At 47.5% G+C, this 6,702-nt stretch overlaps 1 pseudogene; it reads left to right on the top strand.

Moving 5' to 3' along the window:
* The first annotated feature begins 5,632 nt into the window (after positions 1 to 5,632).
* LOC116878416 lies at positions 5,633 to 6,208 on the top strand (annotated as a pseudogene).
* Positions 6,209 to 6,702: the final 494 nt, after the last annotated feature.

Raw genomic sequence — 6,702 nt, 5'->3', positions numbered from 1 at the left:
ATTTCAAAGTCACCTGGTATTTTTGGTCTTCTGTACCTTTTGTAACTTCCTCTGAATAAGAGGAAATATGGTTGCCATTTGTGTTTAATTTATTTTAAACAAATCAAAGCACTGATTTTTACTTCCTGCCTGTCTAATACTTGAGCTGCAGGCTTCAAAGGGCAGAGTAACTATGTTCTTGAGTGATTGGGCGTCTGTTGTATTATTTTATAAACAGTTCAAAGTTTTGCATTGCATAGGAGCAACTGGTACAACATGGAGATATTATTTTCTGTGTGAGTAGCAGCAGAGAACTCTGAGTGACCTTTACATTTGTCTTGTGCTAGTTCATAGATTAAATTTAGATTTGGGTAGAATATATATTTACATAAAGACTCAGAGTTTATTTTTCCTGTTTTCTCTAACACTGCCTAACTTGTTCTCTGAAATGTTTATCGCAAATGGCAGGTTGTCGCAAAGAGCAGTAGAAAGAAAACTAAATACTTACTCATCACTTGGTTTTCTGCAGGTTCATTGGGTTTAGGAAACTCCGCCTAGGTGAGCAGCCTGCTTCAGGGGGGGCCTCTCCCCAGAACCAAATTCCCAGGCCATTTGGTGTGTGGGTTTCAGAATCCAGCGATCACAGGCCATGTTCCCCTCACACAGGTTGTTAGGGCAAAGATGTTACCATATCTCGATTCCAAAGCAAGTTCACTTATTTTATTTTATTTTTTAAGGATTTTGTTTATTTATTTGACAGAGAGATAGAGAGCACAAGTGGGCAGAGTAGTAGGCAGAGGGAGAGGGAGAAGCAGGGTCTCTGCTGAGCAGGGAGCCCAATGCAGGGCTCGATCCCAGGACCGTGGGATCATGGCTTGAGCCAAAAGCAGATGCTTAAGCGACTGAGCCACACAGGCACCCCTGCAAGTTCACTTATTTAAAAAACAAACAAACAAACAAAAACAATGCAAGCTGATGCAGCCACTCTGGAAAACGTTATGGAGGTTCCACAAAAAGTTGAAAATAGAGCTACCCTATGACCCAGCAATTGCACTACTGGGTATTTACCCCAAAGACACAAGTGTGATCCGAAGGGACACGTGCACCCCTATGTTTATAGCAGCAACATCTACAATAGCCAAACTATGGAAAGAGCCCAGATGTTCACTGACAGATGAATGCATAAAGAAGATGTGGTGTATATATATAATGGAATATTACACAGCCATCAAAAAAAAAACCCGAAATCTTGCCCTTTGCAATGGCATGGATGGAACTAGACGGTATTATGCTAAGCAAAATAAGTCAATCAGAGAAAGGTAATTATCCTATGATCTCACTGATATGAGGAATTTGAGAAACAAGACTGAGGATCATAGGGGAAGGGAGCGAAAAATGAAACAAGATGAAACCAGAGAGGGAGAGAAACCATGAGAGACTCAATCTCAGGAAACAAACTGAGGGTTGCTGGAGGGGAGGGAGGTGAGAGGGATGGGGTGGCAGGGGGATGGACATTGGGGAGGGCATGTGCTATGGTGAGTGCTGTGAATTGTGTAAGACTGATGATTCACAGACCTGTACCGCTGAAACAAATAATACGTTATATGTTAATTAAAACAAAACAAAACAAAACAAAACAACAGTTCGCCAAGGCTCTGCTGGGGCTGCTCAGCCTCCCTGTCCAGGCTGTGTTGCTGTCCCCTCTGCCCTGGACAATCACGGCCATTTGTGCATTCTGCTGCTGGTTGGTGTGATGGGCCAGGCACAGAGGAATGTTTGTATGCACATGGCCATCACAGTGCTGCGTGGCCTCTGTGTGAGAAGCTCTTCTCTCCTGCTGGGAGGAGCATGGGTGAGAGCCTGGGGGTGGGGTCACTCAGGGCCAGACAGATGCTAATCAGTGCTGGGGGTACAGCGCACACACAGGTCTTGCCCAGCCCAGCATCACGGTCTCGGGTAGCCATCGATGGGCCTCCCACCAAGAGCTCCCGGATGTGCAGGCTCAGCAAAATATGTGGGTCACACGCCACTCAGGAGCACGGCTTAGACAGCATCTTTCGAGGCGGCGGGGGGGGGGGGGGGGGGGGGGGGGGGGGCGCGGCTGCCATCTGAACTAATGTGCACTGGAGGGAGGCCATGAGGACCCCGGGTGAAAGTTGCAAGCCCAGTGCTCTGATCAGGGACCTGAGGGGCTGGCCCTGTCCTGCTCCCAGGACCGGGCAGGGGCAGTCCTGACAGGAAGCAGCTTGGCAGGCTGCGAGGGTGCTGGGCACTTTAATCTCTTGCCTGTCTTCACTCAGAGGCTGTGAGCGCTCCAATTCCGTTTTTCACTTCTTTGGAAGTGCTGATAAGATGGGAACAGAATAAATCAAACGCCAAGTTACATGTTTCCTGGCTTAGGAAGAAAAACTAAGCATAACCTTGGAAATGCTCCCAGACGGTATTTTTTTTTTCCTCCCAAGTTGATTTTCCTTCTTGTTTTTTATTGTGGTAAAATATGCGTAACCTAAAGCTGACCATGTTCACCATCTCTAAAGGCACAATTCAGTGGCATTAAGCACATTCACATAGCCCCGCAGCCATCCCCACCAGCCATCTCCAGTTTTGCAGCCTCCCCAGCAGAACACATGAACTCCCTGATTCCATGCTTCCCCCCACCCAGCTACCCAGGTACTCAGGAACTACAGCCAAGGTGTCCTCTCTGCAGGCACGCATTTCCTGGCCCCAAACTACTCCTGGTGTGGGCTGGCCCTGGGCAGAGCTGAGGACAACTGTTCCCGTTGTAAAGAAGGGGGTCTGTCAGACGTCTGTCATCTTTTTCTTTTTAAATATTTTTTTTTTTTATTTGAGAGGGAGAGCACAAGCAGGGGGCACAGCAGAAGGAGAGGGACAAGCAGACTCCCTGCTGGGCGGGAAGCCCAACACAGGGCTTGATCCCAGAACCCAGAGATCATGACCTGAGCCGAAGGCAGGCCGTTAATTGACTGAGCCAGACAGGCGCCCCATTAGTCATCTTTATAGTGGTCACAGCCGACCTGTGCGGAGCACATGCATCCCCAGGCACCGTCCTAAACCCACTGCATGCAGTTCTAGTCCTTCAGCTGCCTTTGGTCTCGTCTTTACTGAACAGATGCAGCAGGAAGCAGTTTCATTAACCCACATCCTTGACTGCAGGGTGAAGGAGAGGGAGAGGCTCTCTGAGGCTGGGCTGGGGTTTTATTTTTTTCTGTGTTAGTCCCGATCCCCACAACGACCCACGAGGGCTGTAGATATTTCATTGGCATTTTGTATCCGAGAAAACAGGCATAGAGAAATTAAATCTAATTAAAGTTAAAATCCCAGAATAGATTAAATCTAATCTAAGGGTGTGTTTCTTCCAGACCAGAAGCATCCATGCTCGTCGAGCCCAGGTCCGAGGATGGTGCAGGAGTCTCTCTGGGCCTTTGTTCCCACTGTGTCATCAGGGCTGGGATGCCAGCTGCATCAAGGCCCAGAGTGTGTGCTCAGAGCAGCTTCCCCTCCTGGGAGAGAGTGACTAGCCTATGTCATTTCTGGTTTAACTTTCTAGTGCAAAGGTCCACTGCAGGCCTTCAGGGACACGAATCAGTACGTGTGTTTTGCAAACGGCTTCGGGAAAGGGAAAGGGTGATGCTGAAGATCTTGGGCGGGGTCAGAGCAGCTGACTCTCTGAGTGACTGAGTGACAACATCAGCTCTGGGCACAAGTCCAAGCCACAGTGTGCGTGGGCTTTGACCCCCTGGCCCTGCTGTCTCTGTGTTTACCCACTCTGCTTCCTCTGCAACTGATGTCATTGTGACTTCATATTTTGCCCTCAGCTGATCCCTGGGGAGAGGGGTGATGAGGGCCACCTGCAGGACACCTACCGGCTGAAGCCCACCCCCTCTGGCCCCTCCACCCGCCCACTCTCCAGTGGTTCAGGAGCTCAAAATGGTCACCACATTGTTAAACGGTTGGAAAAAATTAGAAGAAGATCTCACGACCCCTGCGAATTATATGAAATTGCAACATCCGTGTCCACAATAAAGCTTAATAAACACAGTCACACATTTGTTTAGGAATTGTCTGTGACTGCTTTCGCAGTCTGATTAGGGACTGTGTGGCCTGAAGAGCCAAAAATATTTCCTCTCTGGCCTTTTCCAAAGTGTGCCAAGCCCAGGCAGAGTCCTCCTTCCTGTGATGACAGCAGTTGAGTCAGTAGTAGCATTTCACATGGTCAGCTCAAACCTCTGGCTTCTAATCAGAATGGAAAGTGCATGGAGAGTCAACCCGCATGATTCTCAGAGACAGAGCAGCGCTCATGGGTCCCTACCTCTGGCTGCGTGGGGCCTGAGACCAATCAGGGGTCACCTGTCCTTCACTGAGAGGACTGGGCTCTGCTGCAGGCCCCTGGCAGGCAGCTCAGGCCTGTGTTCAGAGCTCACGGGATGCTCTTCAAAGGGACACCTACAGAGGAGACTTCCCCGTGTTGCCAGAGCAACTCCAATAGAGCCGTCTGCCCTGACTTACCCATGTGCGCATTTGCGCGCATGCGTGTGCGTGACAACAACCCATCCGTGTGACGGTGGCTCCCGGCCTTTCACAGCACTGTCTGCTCCTGTGGTAACAGTTCTAGATTTGCCCTGAGAAGCCACTTCTTGAGTTGGCAGGAGGAGCTGAGAAACCACAGAGGGACTGGCCAGGCATGGAGCTAGGCAGAGCCCCTGGTGACTTGCAGCTTCTCTGAAAGTGGGGTTCCTGCAGAAGGGCAGGGGCCACGTGGTATTACAGCACCCCTCAGCATTCACATAAAAATTGAGGATGAGGACAAGGTGGGCTTTAGAAAGCTGCTTGGCCCCCTGTCACTGTGCAGCTTTTTTTAAATTTTGTGATGAAATACATATAACATCGAATTTCCCATCTTAACCATTTTCCCCCTTTGATGAATGTTTATTCATCAAAATGTATACCAAGTAGTATGCCAGGTATCAGAGATACAACAACAACAGCCATCAGGTGACAGATTTCCCAGTCGACCATAAATTCATTGTCAAATGCTGACCCTTAAAGTTGGCGGGGCAAGTCCAGAGTCAGCTAGCCTATAGCTTCTGACACATGGAAATGTAATTATTCAAGTTCAGAATATCTGAAATCTTAAATGTAAGGAAAAAAAAATCATGACTCAAGCTTATTACTTCTCGGGGAGCCCAGGCTGATTGTACAATTATCTCCTCAGTAGAAGAGTCTTCTTAGAAGCCAGGTTAGTAATGTGTTAAAGTGTATTATTAATGTATTAAAAGTAACGTATTAAAATGCATACATAGACAGGATTCAGCCAGAAATGCAGTCAAACTCTCAAGTTTACCCTCCCTCTACCTGAACACTATTTCATTAAAATGCTCTTTCTTCAAAAAAATGCTCTTTCATACAGGGGCGCCTGGGTGGCTCAGTGGGTTAAGCCTTGGCCTTCAGCTCAGGTCATGATCTCAGGGTCCTGGGATCGAGCCCCACATCAGGCTCTCTGCTCAGTGGGGAGCCTGCTTCCCCCTCTCTCTGCCTGCCTCTCTGCCTACTTGTGATCTCTGTCCATCAAATAAATAAATAAATAAAATCTTTTAAAAAATGTTTCATACTCTTTGGCACATCTACTGTGGGAATGAAGACTGTTCTCAGCAATAAGACCTTCGTCATTCCAGAAGGTGTCGACGTCACTCTGAAGGGATGCACTATTATTGTGGAGGGCCCCGGAAGAACCCGGCGAAAGGACTTTAATCCCATCCATGTAGAACTCAGTCTCCCTGGAAGGAAAAGAAGAAGCTCCCAGTTGACAAATGGTGAGGAACTAGAACAGAACCAGCTACCTGTTTGTGCTGTCTGTGGTCACGTATAGAACACAATCAAGGGCGTTACCCTGGGCTTCCAGGACAAGACAAGGTGTACGCTCAGTTTCTCATCCATGTTTTTATCCAGGAGAATGGTTCTCTTGTTGAAATCTGAAATTTCTTGGCTGAAAAATATATCTGCAGGGGTTTAGATGAGGCCCGGCATTACTTGTTCTATATCTCAAGTCTAGAAAAGTGAATTAATTCTTGAAGGCAATGACATTGAAATTGTATCACACTCAGCTGCTTTGATTCAGCAAGCCACAACCATTACAAACAAGGGTATCAGAAAATTTGGGGATGGTATCTATATTTCTGAAAAAGGAACAGCTCAGCAAGCTGATGAATAAGATCTAAGCTGTCCAGCTACCGAAACAGCAAGATGCCAGATGAGTTTTCAGACTTATTTGTGACAGCCTAAAGATGCAATGAATGCTGTACTGATTTGGGGTTTTTTCTTAAATAAATCATCCTTTCGAACAGTCTGGCCATTATACCATTCAGAAGTAAATCGTAGTGTGCTGTCCATACTGTTCCTAGACATGTTTGCCATCTCTGTGGTTTTGGGCTCTTGTTTGTATTTCTTTCCTTTTTTTATTATTATGGTAAAATACACACAGCATGAAATTTACCACCTTACCCATTTCTGAGTGTCCAGCAACACTCAGCGACATTAAGCACATTCACACTGTTGCGCAACCATCACCACCCTCCTTCTCCAGAACTTTGTCATCTGCCCAAACTGAGACTCTGTCCCCATTAAACACTAACTCCCCCTGCCCCTGCCCCTCCCCAGCCCCTGGCAACCACCGTTCTATGAATTTGACTGCTCTGGTTACCTCTC

The sequence above is a fragment of the Lontra canadensis genome, unplaced genomic scaffold, assembly GCF_010015895.1.
Source record: "Lontra canadensis isolate GAN:19392208 unplaced genomic scaffold, GSC_riverotter_1.0 scaffold57, whole genome shotgun sequence".
Classification (NCBI taxonomy): domain Eukaryota; kingdom Metazoa; phylum Chordata; class Mammalia; order Carnivora; family Mustelidae; genus Lontra; species Lontra canadensis.
The sequence above is the reverse complement of the archived record's forward strand: the minus strand, read 5'-3'. Positions and strand labels throughout refer to the sequence as shown.